At 42.1% G+C, this 22,908-nt stretch overlaps 1 long non-coding RNA gene across 1 annotated transcript; it reads left to right on the top strand.

Moving 5' to 3' along the window:
* The first annotated feature begins 17,680 nt into the window (after positions 1-17,680).
* LOC145801061 (uncharacterized) lies at positions 17,681-20,779 on the top strand. The gene is made up of 2 exons (XR_014341914.1): positions 17,681-18,745; positions 20,535-20,779. It is a non-coding gene; the product is annotated as an uncharacterized LOC145801061 (long non-coding RNA).
* The last annotated feature ends 2,129 nt before the right edge of the window (positions 20,780-22,908 follow it).

Below are 22,908 nucleotides of genomic sequence, written 5' to 3'. Positions count from 1 at the left end.
TCATTCCCATATCATTTCATCATATTCTAGCATTGCCTCGGTTTGCGTACCCGCGTGCACGTACTTCGAGACACATATCATTGCCTCGGTTTGCGTGCCCGCGTGCACGTACTTCGAGACACATATCATTACCTCGGTTTGTGTGCCCGCATGCACGTACTTCGAGACACATATCATTGCCTCGGTTTGCGTGCCCGCGTGCACGTACTTCGAGACACATATCATCGCCTCAGTTTGCGTGCCCGCGTGCACACATTTCGAGACACACATCATTTTCTCGGTTTGCGTGCCTGTATTCACGCACTCCGAGGCATTTCATTTTCATAGCATTCTGCATTTTCTCGGTTTGCGTGCCTGCGTGTACGTATTTCGAGGCATCTCATTTCATAGCATTGTGTACGTTAGGATTGTATCTTAGTTGAATTTCATGCATATCATGCATATTGCATCGTGTCCGGAATAGGAGTTAGCCCGGGCACGGGAAACGAGGTACATTTCGTACTCCGAGTGACGGAATGTGTCTCAATTCCCCAGTCACCGACACTCCGGATTATCCATGATGGAGTTAGGTTTTAGCTGTAGTTTCATGTGCATTCATCCTATATTGAGTTGTGCATTTCGACTCCTCGGCCATCATGCCTCGGTATGCGTGATTGGTGGCACGAGGATCGAGACATGCATATATTTGTGCAAATACATTGCTATGCCCCTTTCCTGCTCTCTGTTGCAGCAAAACCAGGAATCAGCAACTTTCCGGGACTTGGCACGCTTTTCAAGAATAACAGGTGTAAACAGAGGCTAATTGGGGCATTCCGGTGGATTTCCGCGCAAGACAGTCCGGACATGCATCATCCACCAGAAGCAAGGCAGTCCCTGGCTTGCACGCCAGTTTATTTGCTTTCTAGTTAATTCATTAATTAATTAGAATTCTGTAATATTTTGGACTGTAATATTCTTTTATTTGGGGACTGTAATATTTGGACTGTATTATTTATTTGGACCCTCCGAGTGAGGGCACAACTGTAATAAGTGTGAGTGAGTGTGATGTATGTCTTCCAACCCCACGTCTTTCTCCCTTTTATTTATCTGCTTATGATGGTTAGATTAGGGCATGTTTAAATTAGCATACAGTATGACAGTATGTTTGCATTCATTCATCTGTATCGCATGCACCGGGCTCGGCGCATCATACTAACTGCATTGTACTTTCGATTCTAAATTGAATACATGATAGTTGTAGTATTTCATATACCATCTTAGGACAGCCGAGCCTGCTATAGTTGCATTTTGCATGTGTTGCATTAGGCATTTCTGTATACTTAGGGTCATGCATGATTTCTAATACAGTTTTTGTTTTGGCTTGGAGTACTCGGTAAGTTCTATGCTTTAGCATTCTTGCATGCGTGTGAGTGAATGCCATGAATAGCATGCTTACCATGAGGCTATGTGCTTATGTGATATAACTGCCTGAATGCCTGTGGGTGAAGGTTAGGTTATCTGAATTGGAATAGATCATCAAATGTTTCAAGCCCACCTGCGGGTAGCAAAACCTCTTTCAAAAATAAACATGAAATGTTTTGTTCCAATTCAGGCGATCCGGTCTATATTTGTATGCTGTGCGCATCACATAGTAACCTAGGCTAACAACCGGAATAAGAACTCACAATGTTTTCAAAAATTGATATCATGGTTAGTAGAGGCCGGTCTATGACCGGGCGAGCGGGGGTGCTCACGAAGTGACCTTCCCCAATCGTACCCAAGTTCCCGAGCCGAGGCAACTTTGGTGATGACGGACGCGTGGCCTTTTGGCACCGAGTCAGGGTTTCCTAAATTTCCCAAAATAAAATATTTAGGTGGCGACTCTGTATCTGGCAAAGCAGTCCATGTTTGGCACTTCTTTCAAAAATCTGTTTTCTCAAAACGATTTGCCGGATTTGGACTCTTTGGTTCAGACTTAGAACCGTGACTACAAAAAGTCGAGTCCGAGCTGTAGCGAGGTCCCCCCGCGGGCTTGTCTACAGTTTCTGGCGACTCTGCTGGGGATTTAGAGAACTTGACTCGAACTCATGATATCTGTTTTTGACTACACTTGTGTGTTTCTTTGCATTGCATTTGCATTGGTGCGCCTAGGATACCGTGTTTGCCATCTGCTATTCCTGAACGGTTTGCCGGAGGCTTGTCTTGTCAAGGCATGACCATAAGGCTGACCGGTTGTGGGCTCTGCCAGTATGGGAACACAAACCCCGATTTTACCGGGGCACCCTTTTTGACCATTCGACCTAGTGCATATTCGGATCCATAGTGACCATTCCAAACTAGGACAGGTGGCTTACCCGATACAGGTTGTTTGAAATCGCTGCGTGCGTAGTGAAACCCTAGCTCCTGACAAAATAGGACAGGGAAACCCTACCCCTTTGTAGGGGTGTTTTGGCTCTCACTTATCTGTTATGTGCTTTAGAGTGCGTCTCTACAGGAATGCATGTATCGGTGTATGAGTTTGGGCATCAGGCCTGCGGGCACCAGTTTGCGAATTTGGGCATCAGACCTTCGGGCATTACTATCAGTATTTGGGAGTCAGCTTTACCTGTGGGTATCAGACTCAGATTTTGAGACCGAATTTTGGGGCAGAATTCAGTAAAGGGCACACTCATTCAACTATGCTCGTATCTGTTCAGATGGAATCAGGCTGAGATGCTGTCTGTTTTCTCTTTTGCTAGGTAGTCTTGGAACCATAGCTTCAGAAGGCTCCGATATCCCCCGAGGTTCATCGAACTTGTGCTGATAGACTTTGTCAGGTCAGAGATTCAGTTCAAGGGTAATCAGTGTTCTTTCGCTGAGGCAAGGTAAAGAAAAGCCGGTCAGGGCTCATATGTTCATCTAATCCGTCAGTCGCCAGTCACATCACCTTTGTTCGGACTCAGCAGGCCGTGATGGCACAAGGTTCGGAAGAGTTTGCGGCCATGACAGCAGCGCTAAGTCAGGGAACTGCCATGCAGGCTGAGACCAGTATTGAAACGCAGCTCCCATCTGGGGCATCTGCCTCACATCCAGCTTTGGGACCCCAGCCGAACTTTGACCCAATTCCGCCAGTTGAAGATTTGCAGTGTCTGAATCCTCGAGAAGGGTCGACTCAAGCTCTGGTGCTCAGACCCCTGGTGCAGCCTAATGAGAAAACTCAACCCTTTCATGTTGATGAGTTCAATTCGACTGTAGTGAAAATTGCAAACCTTGAGAAGCAACTCAAAAGGGCACAGGGCCTTAATTCCATTCCTGGCATTGAGGATGGGCACACCGAGGCTTCCATCCGGCTCCCAGACAGATTCAAAATGCCATATATCGACCGTTTCGACGGGTCTGGAGATCCAATGGTACATATCCGAGTTTTCTTAGATGTCCTGAAGCCGATGGGTCTGACTAAGCCACAGAAACTCTCTTTGTATGGAAGAACCCTGTCGGGTGTGGCAGCCACTTGGTATACCAAATTGGAGGATACAGTGAAGCAAAACTGGGAAGAACTGGCTGAGGCCTTTGTCGATCAGTATTCCTACAATACCCAAGTTGAAATGACCATCCAAGAGCTTGAAGCAACTCGCCAAAACCCAACAGAGCCTTTTGTGGAATTCATTGCAAGGTGGAGAGCAAAGGCAGCACAAATGACAGATCGTCGCCCTTCTGAGAAGGATCAAGTGCAGATGATGGTCCGAAACCTCGAGCATGATATGTTGCAAAAGTTGATAGTCGCTCCACTATTCACTTTCAAAAGTTTGCATGAACTGGGGGTTCAAGTCGAGAATGCGTTCAACAGCGGGATCATTCCTAGGACAAGGGAACTGACAAGGAAGGTGATTTCAGGGAGTACCAATGCTGGTAGTAGCGCTATTCCCAAACCCACTGAAATCAATACAGTCGCCACAGCCGACCCTTTTGCCAAACCAAGCCTACAAACAGCTAGCCCAGCCCGAACTCAGGGTAGAACTTTCACCCCCCTCTATATGAGCCTGACTAGCACACTAAAAGCCTTGACGGAAAAAGGGCATCTCAAACCCCTCGATCCTCAACCTCTTCTCAATCCACTCCCAGCCAGACATAACCCCGCCAAGTACTGTGTGTACCATCAGCAGCGCGGTCATGGCACCGACCGTTGCTACCGCCTTCGTCATGAGATCCAAAATCTCATCGACAACCGGGCGATAACTCCACCTTCGGACCCCAATGACCAAACATCTCCTGCCTACCTCAATCACATCCACATACAGCCATCCACCTTTGACCCCAGCATATACATCACCCCGGCCCATCTACCCAAGCCTGAGGTGTTTATCCCAGAAAGCATGGACTTATGCATGATGGGTACACCTGAATCTCAACCATTTCAAACCCATGAACCCACTACTTCTGAGTTGATGGGAATGATTAAAGATCTTCAAAAAACCGTGACGGATCTGGCCTCCGGGACATTGGCTCCATCATCGACCACACCACATACTAGGAACTTCATGCCAAGAGACTCCCCGATGTTGGGACGGGCTGCATTTGAGGAAAGCCAATCCCTTGGCAGAATGGAGGTGAGTGGGAGGAACAAGATAGGGGCGGACATGGATCCCAATGAACATCTTCTGTTGGCTGTTGAGGCTTTGAAAGCCGAGGGGTTGAACAAAGAGCAAGTCCTCGCAGTTGTTGCAAAAGCTGTGGATGACACTTTCGCTACTCAGGTTGGAGACAGTCCGAATCAGAAGGAACATCGGGGGAAGGGCTATCATACCAGAGACGATCCTGCTATCTCTAATCCTCCACTCGGAAGAGATCAGCAAACTAGGCCAGCATCTGCTAATCCCCCTGCTGGTGCATCTAGCAAAAATCCACAAACCTTGAAATACCAACCCCGAGGTCGGAGGGTCTTCCATGCCCTCTATATGCCTTTGTCCAAAGCTCTCCAAATCCTTGTTGGACAAGGCCATCTCAAACCCCTTGAGCCTCGGCCTCTCCCGAACCCTCTTCCGGCTACACATGATACTACCCAGTACTGCGCGTACCATCAACAAACTGGCCATACTACCAACGCCTGCTTCCGTCTTCGCCATGAAGTACAGGATCTATTTGACAATGGGGTCATCCCCGCACCAGGTCCTGCAAAGTCTATCGGCACTTGATCAGTGAACTTGTAGGGGATAATGTGATGCGATTGGAGGGATGAACCACCTGCGGGCAGCGCTCAGTTTACTCCAGATATGGTGGATGGCATGCACTGTTTTGAGCATTTGCGAATGCCGGTTTCCGACTCGGGTATTGGGTCAGTCTTGTTGTTTTGTTTTGAGTCTGTCTCTTTTTTTTTTGGATCTGTCTTGTTGTATCGAGGCAGTCCTGTTGTACAGGAGTCGGGTGATTCCGGGGGGTGTTACCTCGGGTGTCACCATTTTGTTTTGTGTTTGTCTTTTCGTTTTGTTTTGAGTCTGTTTCTGCCAGGGAGCCAGTTGTACCAACAGATTTGAATGAAACAGCAGTAATTTTTGCACTTCTATGTTCGCTTCTGCCGTGTGCTAGTTGTGACGGAATCTGAATGAAATGGCAGTACATTCCACCTACTCTCTTCTGCACCCCAAAATCATTGCATTTAACCTAAGTTTTCCAAAACTTTTTGAACACTGCGGTGAAAACGAAGAGGAAGGAATTCCTCGGGATTTGCAAAACTTTGATCATTTGAGAGAAAGAGAGGCATGCTAAGCCCTTAATGAATGAAATCATGCTTGTTAGCGTGAGTACTGAGAAGGATCCTGGCTTGATCCAGACTGGTTTCACACTACCTTCAGCGCGAGCGATTTGTCGCTTTCTTAAAAACTTTCAAAAACAAAATGTTTTGCGCGGTCTTGCGAAGACCTATGTGGAATCGCTCTTGAGATTGTGCAGCCTAGGATCGCTCTCAGCCTCGAGACTCAACCCCTTCGCTTCCAAACCTTGAACTTGAAATCAGAAGGTTCGACGGTCAACTACGATGTGAGGCCTGTGTGGCTAGATTTGAAGCAGCCCTCGAACAAGAGGCACCAAAGTCAGGTCAAGAAGATCAGATCTCATCAGAAGAAGCTTACAAAGCAAAGCAGCAGCCATTCTCCTGGATTCAGATGACTCGAGGATCTCAAAACCATTTGGCATGGACTTGTTATACTTTTACCCTTGAGAGGCTCGCTGGGCCGAAAACCCGGAAGGGCGACCCAGGCAAAAGTTAGAGCAAGAGAAAAATACAAAAGAAAGAAGAAGCAAAAAATGCAAAAAGAAAAAAAGAGAACAAAAAAGAAAGATGCAAAGAAAAGAACGAAAAAATCAAAAAAGGAAAAAGAAATGAAAAGAATTGAAAAGAAAAGAAGAACAAAGCTCGCAAGGTCGAAAACCCGCAACGGGCGCCTTGGCAAAAGTTAGAGCCTAAAAAGGAGAGGTTAATACCCGAGTGTACCTTAACCCCGAACTACGTGAGGCTTGATTCCCATCTTTGGGATACGTAGGCAACTTCATTCTGAAGTCCAGCCATAAAACACTTCAAACTCAATCATGTCCATGTAATGGTTCTGATAATCTTTGCCTTCTCTATATCTGAGAGTCTGGTTGCGTTCGTCGCTCTGAGGACTGACTACAATACACTACGGTGCCATTCAGACAAGGGGCAACTTTTCGTTACCATTCAATGCACCGCGGTGTCATTCAAACAAGGGGCAACTTTCCGTTGCCATTCAATGCGCTGCGGTGCTATCCAAACAAGGGGCAACTTTCCGTTGCCATTCAGAACGCCGCAGTGCCATTCAAACAAGGGGCAACATTCCGTTGCCATGCAGTGTCCTTCAGACAAGGGGCAATTTTCCATTGCCATGGATCCAAGGTTGCGCATCTCAAGAGTAGGTCCCATGCTCGTTGAGCAGTGGTCGTTTGCGAAAATAGTTTTTGAGAATTTTTACTGAGGTTGACTAATCTTCTCGAAAAGTATTCCATTTTCAAAACTGGACCATTTCTTGGACCCAAAAAAGGAAAACTCTCAGTGCTCACTGCCTAACTTGCATGATTTTAAATCAGAAAATTGAACAAGTATGTTAATCTAACTCTCATTTTGGTCAAAATTTTTTTAGGAGAAAACTAAAACTAAAAAATGGTCAAAATGATGAACCAGGGGCACAGTTGAGTCAGGCTTCCTGTCTTTCCCATTGTCAACATACTTCCCAACAAGGGCACTCTACCTGCCAGAAAAGGGGCACAACAAAGGGCAGAAAGCTCTCACATCCTCCAAGCAACGAGGTATCGAGCAAAGTGCGAAGCACGAACTAGAATGGGGCAAGATATTCCACTCCATCATCCGGACAGATCTTACCACGTCCAAACTCCCCAACAAAGCATCATCAACTGATGTTAGTTGCAGATTTGCTACACACCCAGTTGTAGCGCAACCTTTCCATGGGAGGAATTCACTAGTTGTGAGCAGAAGAAAGAGAATCTAGCAGAATGCTAGGGACACGAGCCCACAGTTTGCTGTTCGTCCATCAACCACCCAGGGGAGGGATGAAAAATGAGAGAACGAAGAATAGAGAGATGTACGATGAGAGAAAAAGTGAGAAAGGGGCTTTTTTTTTTTTTTTTTTTTTTTTTTTTTTTTATAGAAAAAACAGAGCTTGAGGGCCGAGTGATGTGAGAACCACAAATAAGAAAGGGTGGGAAACACTACCCGGTGAAACAGGCTCCCTGTGCACGTCTGAGTGTCGTGTCTTTTTGTTTTATCTCGATTCTTGTTTTGAGTCGTTTCGAGTGTTACTCGATGTGTTTAGGTTGTTTACCTTTTGTTTTCCGTTGCTGAGTCTTTTTTCACTGTATGCAGTCGTAGGCTCAATACCCGGTTAAGAACTCATTTCCCAATTTCCATAAATGTTTTTTTTGTGCCCAGAGTGCTGTGCCATTCTCCACATTTGTACAAAACAAGAATTTGTTCTTTCTTAAAACCGCAGGGTTCAGCCCAAGTCATGTCAGAACAGCAAAACAAGGACCTATCTGAAGCTATATAAGTTCCGGACTGCAAAGCAAAAGAAAATAGGGAAAATTTTGAGCATCTGAGTGCGTTTCACCTTCAGAAAATTCTGGGATTGCAACCCGTATGTACCTCTTCAGGCCTCGCCAGTGCCCCGAAGAATGAGTGTGCCTCTACTCCAAGCTTAAGCATGCTTCAAGTCAGAACGACAATTAAAGCAGCAACAGCAGATGTTATCTCTCGCCAATATGAACAGGGTGTGCCCTTTTTGAGCTGAGTGTGTTGCAAAGTCCTCTAAGAGGTAAATCAGAGGCACCAGAGTACATATTTGATGCTCCTCTACTACATAGAATGTGCATTTTCATATACACTGTTGTCGCATGCGTGCCGCACATCGTTATGATTCATGCATAGAATATGCTTGCTTTCGATCCTGCATAGAATTTGCTTTCAATATTGCATAGAATATGCTCCTGTTTCTTGCATAGAAAATGCTCGTATCTTTTGCATAGAAAATGCACTCTTCCATACTTGCATAGAAAATGCACCTCATTTGCATAGAACATGCATTCACTCGCACTATCTTGTGCACTTACACTTTGTATCTCACTAGCACTGTCTTGTGCATCTTGTGGTTGTATCTCATCGCACTGTTAGTGCATTTCAATCGCGCTGTTTAGCGCATCGCACTGTTTAGTGCATTTCAATCGCGCCGTTTAGCGTATCGCACTCTTTAGTGCATTTCAATCGCGCTGTTTAGCGTATCGCACTGTTTAGTGCATTTTCAATCGCGCTGTTTAGTGTATCGCACTGTTTAGTGCATTTCAATCGCGCTGTTTAGCGTATCGCACTGTTTAGTGCATTTTCAATCGCGCTGTTTAGCGTATCGCACTGTCTAGTGCATTTCAAATCAATCGCGCTGTTTAGCGTATCGCACTGTTTAGTGCATTTTCAATCGCGCTGTTTAGCGTATCGCACTGTCTAGTGCATTTCAAATCAATCGCGCTGTTTAGCGTATCGCACTGTTTAGTGCATTTTCAATCGCGCTGTTTAGCGTATCGCACTATCTAGTGCATTTCAAATCAATCGCGCTGTTTAGCGTATCGCACTGTTTAGTGCATTTCAATCGCGCTGTTTAGCGTATCGCACTGTTTAGTGCATTTCAATCGCGCTGTTTAGCGTATCGCACTGTCCTGTGCATTTCAAATCACTCGCGCTTTCTTGCGCATTGCACTGTTTTGTGCACCTTACTTGCATTTTGCATGCATTCCATCGCGCTATCTTGCGCATCTCACCTATACTTGTTAGTGCATTGCATCGCGCTATCTTGCGTACCTTATTTGTATCGCACTATTTTGTGCATTCACCTTGCTCGTACTGTTTTGTACACCTTTGGCATCGCACTATTTTGTGCATCTGTTTAGCATTGTTTTGTGCATTCACTCTGCATCGCACTGTCTTGTGCACTCCCCGGTCTAGGAGACCTTAAATTCTCTAAAGGTGCAATTCCTTTGGTGTTTGTCGTGCCCGAACGACTCGTCATGGTCTGGTATAGCCACTTGCCTGTGTTTTCGGTGAGTTCCTAGGAGACCAACTGAGACGGTGGAAACTAGAGTTCGAATGGCTTATGCCTAGAACGCAAAGGTTCGGGATTTCAGAGACTAAAGTCTGGTTTAAATACCCAAGGGTATATCCTCGGCTTGAAATCTGTATGGCAGCCCCATAGATTGAGATAGCATCTGTATGCACCTCAATTCTGGATACTGATCCAACCTAGTCTGTCACCCTGTTGGAGAATAGGGAAAGCTGCGACCATAGTCAGGGAGAAAAGTAGTACCTGCGGTTCAACCAAGAAGAAGCGAGAGATCCCCAGCAGCATGAGGTAAGTCATTACCAATTGCCCCTGTGAGGTACCTTCATTTCCTAGCTATTACATTGCATTTCAGTTATTACATTACAGTGCATTGCATGAATCCTCAACTTTCAAATTGGCTTCGCGTAGCGTATAAGTCCACTCGTCAAACCGGCTTCGCTTAGCGTATAAGTCCAACTTTCAAATCGGCTTCGCGTAGCGTATAAGTCCAACTTTCAAATCGGCTTCGCGTAGCGTATAAGTCCAATCTTCAAAATATTTCTGCGTATCATTTTGCATTTTGCCCCCTGCCTGCGGGCATGCCTGCGGGCGCATCTCTGTTTATCCTGTATGTTTGTCTAAGTCTTCGGCCTTGTCAAAAATGGGTCGTCTCTGGGCTTTGACATTCACTCCCGTCACTTGTGACTTCCGAGTTCTGTCAAAGAGGGGCAACTGTAAACACCCCATTTTTGACCGACCTTAAGACTCAGACGTCACCAATTGAGCGCTTGGTGATGTTGCATGATGTGCTCGTTCAGAAGTTTCGGAGTTGCGGCCGTGAGCCCTGCCTCCGGACCCCCGAACCCTTTTCTGTGCCTTGTCTCGGTTTGCGAACCAGACTCGGTTTTCTCTGTTTCTTTTCCTGAGGGGAGGGAGAGGTCCTGTAGACCATCTCTCAATGTCCGTAGGCTACATTTGGTGGCCGTAGGCCATTTTTCCCATTTCGGAGTCCGGTTCCCGGTTTTCGGAGCCGTCAGGCCGTGTGCCTCGATTCGGGACTGCTTAACCATCTCCTATTGCTCTGATTTTTGGCATACTTCCTATTTGCTCCCTTTTGAGGGACACTGGAGGATAAGAAACCCACTTCGAGGTCGAATACCATTTTCGGTGCTTAACAGCCCATTTTCGGGACCCCGAACTGTGTGTTTTGGCCCCGGAACGTTCGTTTTACAACGGTTTTCGTTCATTTTTGGCAGGTACCTCTGTTTTATCACAGGGAAGGTCACTGAAGGGTGGGAGGCCAGCAATTGTTGCAACAACCAGTTATCTCTCTTCCAGAGCCTCCCGGCGCCCGTTTTTCGCACTTCCGGGCTAATGTTGAATACTTTGGAGCTAGTGTTGCCAACTTTCAACCACATATCTGTGATCTACACATCTGAGAGGCCCCTAAAAGTTGGTGGCCGGCCATTAAGGTCACCTGACCCTTTTGACCCCTTTCTTCCGGGCTAATGTTGAACCCCTTGGACCATTTTTCTTGAATTTTGAACCACATATCTGTGATGTACACACATGAGAGGCCCCTAAAAGTTCATGGCCGGCCAGTAAATCAACTTGACCCTTTTGACCCCCTCTTTCCGAGCCATTGTTGAACCCCTTGGGCCCACTTTCTTGGAATTTCAACTACATGGTTGTGTTGTACACACATAGAGGTACCTCCCCAGTAGCTGGCCGGCCAGAAAATCACCTTGACCCTTTTGACCCCTAGCCGGCCGGCTAGGGGGTGTGGCCGGCCGGCCACCTCCAGCAAAAGTGTGAGGCCGGCCTGCTTCCTTGCACTGTGCCCTTTACAGCTGTGGGGCAATATCCCCCAGATATTTTCTGTATCCGGGAGATATTTTGTGGGGGAGTTTTGCCCTCCTTCTCCCCCACCTTTACACTCCATTTTGAACCCTTATAACCAGCTGGTGGCCTTCTTTGTAAGGGTTAGAAAAATTGTTCTTCAAAGCTCCATAGCCAACTCCATCTTCTTCCCTCTCAATTCTTCAAAAAACCCTAAGTCCCTAACCTTCATTCCTTCTACACCACCAAGCTCTACCACCACCACCTCACCTCCAGCAGCAAGGAAGGTTTCTAGAAGGCAAAAGAAGCTGCAAATCCATCCAAGAAGCAACAAAAGCTTGAATCTTCAAGGGTAAGTTACACTTTTAACCTTTTGACCCTTTTCCTTGATCTATTTCTAAGCCCCACTTATTTTTGGTTTCAAGCTCCGGCCCTAACTGAAAAGGGCCATGTTTTGAGCTCATCTTCACTTCTCATTAAGGGCTCAACCTTGTTTGAGCCCTCCATAATATACTTGCTTCATTGATCATCTTGTATGTCATGATTTTGCATGCTATCTTTGGCCCATGAGCAATCTGTTTTTGAGCATGTTATAAACTGATATAAGGCTTATTTTGAGCCTCTCTTCAACATTGGAGAAGGGCTCAACATTGTTTGGTGTTTCCATGTGTCACTTGTAGTTATATCCCCTATTTGGCCCCATTTTTGCATAAATTGATAGCCCTCTTTGCTTCTGTTTTTGGCTCTTGGTCCGAACTAAAAGTGGCCTTATTTTGGCCTATAATTCATGTTTCATTCACACTTTTTTTCTGTTTGGTGATTATTTTATATACTTCATGTTATAGCACCTTTTGAGCCTTGTTTTGCATCACATTTTTAGCATGTTTGTATACTGATTTGAGGTCTGCCATATACTGTAAATGTTCATATTTTTGGTCCATATTCAGTGTTGTAGAAGGAAATTTTTCAGTTTGAGTTTTTCTTATACCACTTGCCTCATTACCCCTCTTTTGGCCCCTATTCTTGCATGCTTTTTTTCCCTTACTTATACTTGCTGTTTGGCCATGTTTATAACTGTGAAAGTACATATTTTGGGACTTTCTAGCTTCTGTCTTTGCATTGCATGTCCATATTGTACATGTTTGGCATAGCTATAGGCCATTTCGGGTGCCTAATGTCGCATTTCGGGACATTTCCTTGCATTTCATGTCATTTCGCTTCATTTCGGGACTATTTTCCCCCATATTTTAGTGCTGAAATTCCATTAGTATGCTTGCATATCACTTTTGCCAAATTTCATCACATTTTAGCATCACCTCAGTTTGCGTGCCCGTGTGCACGCATTTCGAGGCACTTCATTTTCTGCCACCGGCATCCGATGTGAGTGTGGCTGAGGCTCTCTCATGTTGGTATAAGCCCATTTGTCATTTTCATGTCATTTTCATATCATTCTGTCATCGCCTCGGTTTGCGTGCCCGTGTGCACGCATTTCGAGGCACTTCATTTTCTGCCACCGGCATCCGATGTGAGTGTGGCTGAGGCTCTCTCATGTTGGTATAAGCCCATTTGTCATTTTCATGTCATTTTCATATCATTCTGTCATCGCCTCGGTTTGCGTGCCCGTGTGCACGCATTTCGAGGCACTTCATTTTCTGCCATCGGCATCTTATGTGAGTGTGGCTGAGGCTCTCTCATGTTAGTATAAGTCCATGTTGCATTTTTCATGACATTCGCATCGCTTTCGCATCGCCTCGGTTTGCGTGCCAGTGTGCATGCATTTCGAGGCACTTCATTTTTATCCGACGGCATCCCATGTGAGTGTGGCTGAGGCTCAATCATGTTGGTATAAGCCCATTTGTCATTCCCATATCATTTCATCATATTCTAGCATTGCCTCGGTTTGCGTGCCCGCGTGTACGTACTTCGAGACACATATCATTACCTCGGTTTGCATGCCTGCGTGCACGTACTTCGAGACACATATCATCGCCTCGGTTTGCATGCCCGCGTGCATGTACTTCGAGACACATATCATCGCCTCAGTTTGCGTACCCGCGTGCACACATTTCGAGACACACATCATTTTCTCGGTTTGCGTGCCCGTGTTCACGCACTCTGAGGCATTTCATTTTCATAGCATTCTGCATTTTCTCGGTTTGCGTGCCTGCGTGCACGCATTTTGAGGCATCTCATTTCATAGCATTGTGTACGTTAGGATTGTATCTTAGTTGAATTTCATGCATATCATGCATATTGCATCGTGTCCGAAATAGGAGTTAGCCTGGGCACGGGAAACGAGGTACATTTCGTACTCCGAGTGACGGAATTTGTCTCAATTCCCCAGTCACCGACACTCCGGATTATCCATGATGGAGTTAGGTTTTAGCTGTAGTTTCATGTGCATTCATCCTATATTGAGTTGTGCATTTCGACTCCTCGGCCATCATGCCTCGGTATGCGTGATTGGTGGCACGAGGATCGAGACATGCATATATTTGTGCAAATACATTGCTATGCCCCTTTCCTGCTCTCTGTTGCAGCAAAACCAGGAATCAGCAAATTTTCGGGACTTGGCACGCTTTTTAAGAATAACAGGTGTAAACAGAGGCTAATTGGGGCATTCCGGTGGATTTCCGCGCAAGACAGTCCGGACATGCATCATCCACCAGAAGCAAGGCAGTCCCTGGCTTGCACGCCAGTTTATTTGCTTTCTAGTTAATTCATTAATTAATTAGAATTCTGTAATATTTTGGACTGTAATATTCTTTTATTTGGGGACTGTAATATTTGGACTGTATTATTTATTTGGACCCTCCGAGTGAGGGCACAACTGTAATAAGTGTGAGTGAGTGTGATGTATGTCTTCCAACCCCACGTCTTTCTCCCTTTTATTTATCTGCTTATGATGGTTAGATTAGGGCATGTTTAAATTAGCATACAGTATGACAGTATGTTTGCATTCATTCATCTGTATCGCATGCACCGGGCTCGGCGCATCATACTAACTGCATTGTACTTTCGATTCTAAATTGAATACATGATAGTTGTAGCATTTCATATACCATCTTAGGACAGCCGAGCCTGCTATAGTTGCATTTTGCATGTGTTGCATTAGGCATTTCTGTATACTTAGGGTCATGCATGATTTCTAATACAGTTTTTGTTTTGGCTTGGAGTACTCGGTAAGTTCTATGCTTTAGCATTCTTGCATGCGTGTGAGTGAATGCCATGAATAGCATGCTTACCATGAGGCTATGTGCTTATGTGATATAACTGCCTGAATGCCTGTGGGTGAAGGTTAGGTTATCTGAATTGGAATAGATCATCAAATGTTTCAAGCCCACCTGCGGGTAGCAAAACCTCTTTCAAAAATAAACATGAAATGTTTTGTTCCAATTCAGGCGATCTGGTCTATATTTGTATGCTGTGCGCATCACATAGTAACCTAGGCTAACAACCGGAATAAGAACTCACAATGTTTTCAAAAATTGATATCATGGTTAGTAGAGGTCGGTCTATGACCGGGCGAGCGGGGGTGCTCACGAAGTGACCTTCCCCAATCGTACCCAAGTTCCCGAGCCGAGGCAACTTTGGTGATGACGGACGCGTGGCCTTTTGGCACCGAGTCAGGGTTTCCTAAATTTCCCAAAATAAAATATTTAGGTGGCGACTCTGTATCTGGCAAAGCAGTCCATGTTTGACACTTCTTTCAAAAATCTGTTTTCTCAAAACGATTTGCTGGATTTGGACTCTTTGGTTCAGACTTAGAACCGTGACTACAAAAAGTCGAGTCCGAGCTGTAGCGAGGTCCCCCCGCGGGCTTGTCTACACCTGGCATAAGCCAATACAGTAAATAAACAATGTCCAATGAGCTGTGACAGTCTGTATGCAAAAGACTTTTTCATACGTATATGCAGTCAGTGACAAACAGTATGTACATATATACAATCATTCAGTTCAGGGACCTAATCCCTATTAAACAGTACGGTAACAGTCTACAGTTTACAAAACAGAACAGAAGGGGGGGAAACTAAAACACCCCATAGCCTTAGCTTGACAGGCTCGGAACCTCGCAGTGAGGCACATTGGTTGGCTTGACAAAACTGGAGCTTAACCCCGATGCTTCTAGCCGCAGCCTGGTGCCTGTACACCTACATATATATATGAGCAGTGAGCTAAAGCCTAGTGAATAACGTCATGCGTAAAGAGGTTAAGAATGAATGTCCTTACAGTAGTGAAAACAGTTCGTTAATTCAGTATATCAGTCATTCAGTCATATGTGGTATATTCATTAGCATAACAGTACAGTAAACAGTAGGTCTTAAAAGACCGAACAGTAAATGATGACCATCAATCAGTAAACAGTAGTGGTTCCAACAAGGGAACCGACAGAGATCTCTGTAACAGTAACAGTAAACAGTAGTTGCTAAGGATGCCACAATATAGTTCAGAATATAGGACATACATTCATTCAATTAACAGTATCAGTTCAGAAAGCAGTACAGTTTAATTGTTCAGAAGATAATCATTTTGAACATATCTTTACATAGTTGTTACTCACAGAGTTCTGGGCTACAGTAAAGCTAGAGCGCGTCCCCAGTTGCCAATCCTACACAGTTTACAGATTGAACACACACTAAGCTACACGGTTGGGAAAATAATAACTTAATCCCTAATTTGCCTCGGTGTGGTTCTACATCTATATCCTCATTAAGATTCCTTAAACTAGGCCTAATAATGCCTAGGATGAGATGAGGATGCAAAGATGCACTTTAAAAGCATTTTCAGAATTTTTAGAAAACAGGGGTCACGCTCGAGCATAGGTTACTCCGCTCGAGCGGACATGCAGACAAAGGTTTCCGCTCGAGCATAGACTTACCCGCTCGAGTGTTCTGCAAAACAGTCAAAAGTGCTCGATAGGTGAAAATCACGCTCGATTGGGTGCTCGACACCCGCTCGAGCATAAGACACAATGTCCCGCTCGAGCGTCAATTATTCCGCTCGAGTGGACTTCAAAACAGTGCAAAGTACTGGGAGCACGAATTTCACGCTCGAGCGCCAGTCACCCTGCTCAAGCGTGAGTTCAAAATCTAGAATTCCCAGATTTGAACCTCAAGCTCAAATTCAACTTTTAAAACATAAATTTCGATCCTCTTGGGCTAGTTTGCTGGAAAACACATCAAAACTCATAGTTTAACATGATTCAAAGCTCAATTGTAAAATCAAAGCCCCAAAGGAAGATCAATTCAACTCAATTTCAAACCAAAACTCAAGAACATAACTTCAATTGAACATGCATGAGGTTAAACCAATTCAAAGCTTCCAATACTTGCTCTAATGAGCCAATTCCTTCAAAACCAAGATGAGTTCATGGTCCAATGCAAAAATATGAATATGCATGTACCAAATTCTATGTATTCAACCTCAAAATGCTAGGATATAAGCATGCATGCATGATTTATGCTACAATTCAACACATTAAGCCAATTCTAGACTCGAATCACTTGAGGCTCAAGAAGCATGTAAGAATCAACTCAAATACACAAATGAGAGGGTGAAACACCAACCTTAAATCTTTAAACTCAAGAATATAAACTCAATTTTGCAATCCTCTCTTCAATTCTTCCAATTTCAAGCAAGCCACCAATTTGAATTCAATTCTCTCTCACTCTCTCTCTCTTGGTCAGTTGTGCCTCTCAAAATGGCTGAAGAAGATGTTTTGTCTAAGTGTGATAAGGCTCCAACCAAGGTTTTGATAGTGGCCCACTATAATGGTAAGGTTGCAAATAATGCAACTTGTGGGATTAAGCTCATTTTAATCTAATTAAATCATACCAAATCACATTTCAGATAAATACACTGTGAAACCCCGTATTTTTATATAATAAAAATAATATGTATATTTTTAATTTTCTTAAATAATTATTCACAATATTTTGAATTTAATAGTCTGTATATTTTTATACTGAAAATTTATTCAAAACAAAATAAAATAAAATATTTTTGACTTTATATTATTACTCAATATTAATTTCTGAACCGTATGATATTTTTATTATATTTTTCTCTATATTTTTTTGGTAATCAAATTACACTGAAACCATATATTTGCTGTACTAAAACCCAATCAAAAACCATGGGTTGCTACCCCAGGTTTTCTTGCATTCCACCTGCAACGTGGTGAGCATGCTGATGCCATGCCACCAAGTGTTCTATTTCTCTCTTTTTTTTTTTTATTTTTTATTTCTTTTCATCTTCCTCACTTTGCTTCTCTTCTAATTTGATATCTCTCTTTCTCTCGGTTCTCCCTCTCCCTCTACCTCTCATTCTCAAAACTCTCTTTCTCCTTTATCTATGTTTTTCCTCCTTCCCCAACCTCCATAGCCATGGCCTCAACCCACACTATCGCCAACCCGCGAATTTCACCACCATTGGCGCACCGTCGGACCGGCACCACCACCATCACCTATTTCTATTATCATCTAGAACCACCATCCACAAAGTGTTGTAGGTGAAGAAAGAGAAGAAGAAAGAAGATGGAGGAGAAAGAAGCAAAGTTAGAGAAATTTATTTTGAATTTCAAAAGTTGGTTTTCGGCTTACTTTCGGCATGCCAAAACCATCCATTCCGGGAAAATTGAGAAAAATGGATCATGTAAGATGAAGTACGGAGTAAGTTGAAGAGATTGGCGAAAGAATGAAGTAAAACCGTTAAGAATTAAGAAAGTTATGGAGTCCGAAAGATGGTTCGAAGAAATGTCCGAGACGGTAGGAAAATAATCTTATTTTTGGTCAAATTTTGGAGGTCCGACGGCATGCAAAAAGAGACGGAACGAGGCGTGTGAGTAGTGAACCAAAAACTAGGTCGTGAGGTGAATCCAATGACAGAAAAATAAGATAAAACGGAGTTACGATGAAGAAGATACAAGTATTTGAACTGGGGACATTGAAACCAAATTTCTGGGTCTCTTCTGTTCGTGCATGCTACGGCTTTGGAGAAGATGAGCTTAAATTTTATCCTATGTTTCTCGGCCCATGCTGCTACGGTGCACCCTAGTACCTTTAGGTTAATCGAGTGGTCCTATGACTTTGGGGATGACCACCCTTAGGTTTTTCGACGTGTAGAATCCATTTTTGGGGTTAGATCTTGCAAATTCTGAGTCTAAGATGATGATCAACAACTAAAAGTTCTAAGAGAATCCAATGGCAGATCAACGGTGAGATCGCGTCCGATTGATGTGAAATTTTAGCAAGACGATCATGGAGCCAGGACAATCATATCTTACGATCAGAATCATAAATCAAATTCGGACGATAAATCGTTAACAACCTAACATAGTAAGAAAACTCTCATAACCGTCTCATTCTTTTTAATTGTTAAATATTTAGATTTGTGTTCATATGTTAACATAGCTAAAACTTTAGATAAAATTTTGTTTATAGTTGTATGTGAATTTGTGATTGGTATGTTAAATATTTGAAGGTCATTTCTTTATTAGTAGCCTTAAAATCATGATATAATCTTGGATTTAGACTTGCATGTGTAATTTGTGCCATTAAAAAGATGATTAAAGATTTTATTTGGTTTGATTATATAACTCTTCAATCTGCTAGAAACTTGTACGAATTTTTAGACAATTTTATGCTCAAAATTTTGAAATGATTTCTTCTACAAAGTTGTTGAGAATGATGTCTAGTTCATCCAGGAATTTTCTTAACAATTATTGAGCCTGGTACGAATTTATACAAATTTATAATTAAATCTGCTACTATAAGACAGATTTTAGTATATGTTTAAAAGCTTATTAAAAATTCTATACTAAGCCAAATCTGGTAATTTCTAACTAAAATATGAAATTTGAGAAGTCTAATTTCATACTAAATTTTTAGATTGTGGATCTGATTTATAAATTTAAGTATGGAATTAATTTAAGAAAATGTGATAAATCGGTGTCATAAAAATTTCTGGGAATTTTACAGAATTATTTACAACTTATTTTTGGGAATTTATTTCTGAAAAATGACCCAAACATATTTATTGAATATTCTGTACATTTTCACGAATTTTAGAACTGTATAAATAATTTATTTATAATTTTTATTACCTAAGGTATAACCTGAAAATTTCTAGACAGGTTTAAGATCATGACTTTAATTATTTATTCGGATAAAAATCAGTTATTGTGTTGGTCCAATTCATCAAATATAGTAAATTAGTAATCCATGTATGGGTGTATTGTGGTTTATTTAATATTGTGGTAGTCTAATCTTGTAAATTAAAGATCCATGCACGTGTGTGACTTTGGTTTATTTTCTCTGTATCTAAACTATTATTTCATACCATGGTTTAAATAAATTGCTTATTTAAATGCTGTACATTTATTTATTATTGTGTGACATGTGCAATATTTTATGTTGGGAATTTTAATGAGTTGATATAACATCAATTGTGATTAAAATTTGGAATTATTTGTGAGTAATATCAAAATTAACTGAAATGATTAACGGCATATACAAAGTTAACAATTGACGGTTAATACCAGTTGTTCGGAGTGAGTCTTGGTTTAAAGACTGTACGGAATTAAGGGTTGACGGTTAACACCGGTTGTTCAGGGTGAGCCCTGGTTTTGAGAATTCTCACGTAAATTGTGTTGCGAAACTCTAAGATGGCACGGGACTTATTTGAACCCTTTTCGGTATTTGGTTTTGGAATAAGGGTGGATGTGCTGGTGGCACACAGGGAGGTTACGTACCCCTGGCAGACCGTTTCCTTGGGGCAGACCACGGATGCCACTACTTGGGTATATAACTCCGGACGTGGGCATCCCTGGTAGTTACGGTTGGTAACACTTGAATATTTGACCAAGGGAGGGTTTCAAATTAACCGTTTCCATACTTAGTGGTTGGTAAGTTAAATCTCTTTGGTGAGATTTCAAGTGTCACTTAATTTATTAAAATTATTGAAATTATTTTAATGGTTGTAATTTATGCTTACAATTATATTGTCATCTCATGTTTATAATCTCATTAATTTTTCTCTTAAAAGGAATGGTAGGTTGGTTATGTTTTCTTACTGTGTTGCAAAACTCATGGCATATATTTTTGTTGCCCTGGCGTTTTATGCCAGGTCTTGGCGAGAAAATAACTGAAGCTGAAATGGAGTCGACGCTAACGTAGAGCCTTGGCTGACCTGAAACCCGGAGTAGAGCTGAATAAATAATATTATTTTATATAATAGCTATTAAGGACTTTATAATTTCATTTGATGTTGTATTTGGATAATTTTAAGTTTTTATCTATTGTTATTTGGGCGTTTGGTTATGTACGAGAATTGGATTACCCTATTAAGATGTCAACTTTTTAGTTTATTAAGTCATTCTGTTTATTTAATTTCCTTTGTTGTTCAAAAAAAAAAAATTTGGAGCGTCACAACATGGTATCAGAGCTCTAGGTTAGAATACCTAGGGACGGTAGGAAGAGGTTTAACCTCAATTGAGGAGTAGTATCATGTGTTAGAAGGAATAGAATTATGTAACTCATAATTTATGAGAGCTTTATGCTAATCATAGTAACTATCCTTGTTTGATCCTAACTAGTTTGACGCCAAATTTGTCGGATGTAAAATCATCACTTCTCTATCTTCATTGAACCTTTCCAATTCGACAAAGCATTGCCTTAAGATGATCAATTGGCAATTTTTGACCTATGTTTATTGTATCTTGTATGTTGTTCTCTTGAAAACCGGTTGCACTCCTTCAATCCTTACAGGGTGAAGAATCTTAGGTGTTTGGTTTGAAATGTGTATGGCCAAACACAATTTCAATTCAAATATCTAGTTTGGTCACCAGCTCCGTAATCTTAACCCTATTAAAAGTTCAAAACTATCATGTCATCCGATTGTATCGTCTGTTCAAATTCCATTTGAATTCTTATGCTAGTTATGCAGTTGCCGTAGCCACGTCATACTCTTTCTTCTCTACTATAATAGTGTGAATCTTGGGATTAGAGCTTGAACGATTAGAAACACCTATGAGTGTAGCTTCACTGCTAGAAGGTCAAACTTGAGTAGATCTCGTATGAAAATCATGTGAACTAGGAGTCTCTAGTTGGCGTTTAACTTGTCTGCGACTCTAGATGATCTGAGACTGTTGGTTCAAGTTTTCCTTACAAAAATAATAATAATAAGAATAATAATAATAATAATAATAAATAAAATTAAATTAAAAGTTTTGAGGAGTCTGTTGTAAAAGTGATGATTGGTGTAGTCACTCCAACTTTTTCGCACCCGAGAGCATTAGTATAGAATCCTTAAGGATTATTTGAAGAGGATTAATTTGAATTTGAGTTAAGCGTCACGCTTAAGAGAATAGACTTATGTGATCTACATTACCCACGTGTTTCGGCCTATGGTTAGAAATAACTTTGCCCTGACTAGGTTATATTATGATAATGCTATCTGTTTTGCTAATTAAAAGACATCAAAAATGAACTTTTCTTCGCCAACCTTAGGACGTTATTCGAATTTTTGGCATAATAACATTGACTCAGGAGAACATATTTCAGATTTATAATCGTCGCGTCAGGTGTTTCAACTCCAAACGATTTAACGATCACCTACGTAGGGGAGTGGGTTTAATCCTGAACGAGAAGTATTGCGCATTAGATATATATACTTATATATATATAAAAAGGGAGGGTCACTATTATTCTTACGAGTTTTGTGTTGATCTTCATTTTCCTATCTCATATGTATAACCTTTGGTTGATGTCGTTCATATTCAAGATTAAGTCATTACCATCTTATTTTCAATTCCACTATCGTTAAAATTGACAACCTTTTTGCCTTGATTATCCTATCTAGTACTAGAATTTTGTAAACAGTCGCAATTTCTTTACTCAGTAACAAATCTTAGATATTTATTTTGACACACGTAGGGCCAACATAGTCTCAGGTTAGATATCTAGTTTAGTCACTTCCTCCATGATCTTGATTACATGAAAGTCCAAAACTATAATGTCATTCATCCGATCCTTATGTTAATTGATATTGTTGTTATAGCCACTTTGTATTCTGTTATCCTTATTACTTTTGTACCAACCTTGGGCTTAGAGTTACCAGTTAAAACTCTTTTGGTGTGACTCGTTTGTAATCAAAACCTACACGACGAAAATTTCTATCAAACCAGTCTTAAAACTCTTGGTTATATGTTCTTCATCTTATTCCTTCACATTTGCAGTGTGTTAGATCACTAGAATTGGTATGCAAACCCTTACGAATTGTGTGTACTTGAATTCTCGAACCTCGAAACATGAAAATTTTTGACACCGACATCATCTTGGACACAGATTGATTGTCCATACGCCAAGTCGTAATTAGTGGCCACCAGAAGAAGGAAATGACTTATACATTCGATGGAACGCTGTAATTGTTTAAGGAGGATAGACTAGCCTTCTGACCACAACGAGTTGACGAATGACACCAGCAACCTACAGGACAGTCA

This window comes from Camellia sinensis, chromosome 10 (assembly GCF_055761805.1).
Source record: "Camellia sinensis isolate YWXY chromosome 10, ASM5576180v1, whole genome shotgun sequence".
Lineage (NCBI taxonomy): Eukaryota > Viridiplantae > Streptophyta > Magnoliopsida > Ericales > Theaceae > Camellia > Camellia sinensis.
This window is presented reverse-complemented; position numbering and strand designations above follow the sequence as displayed.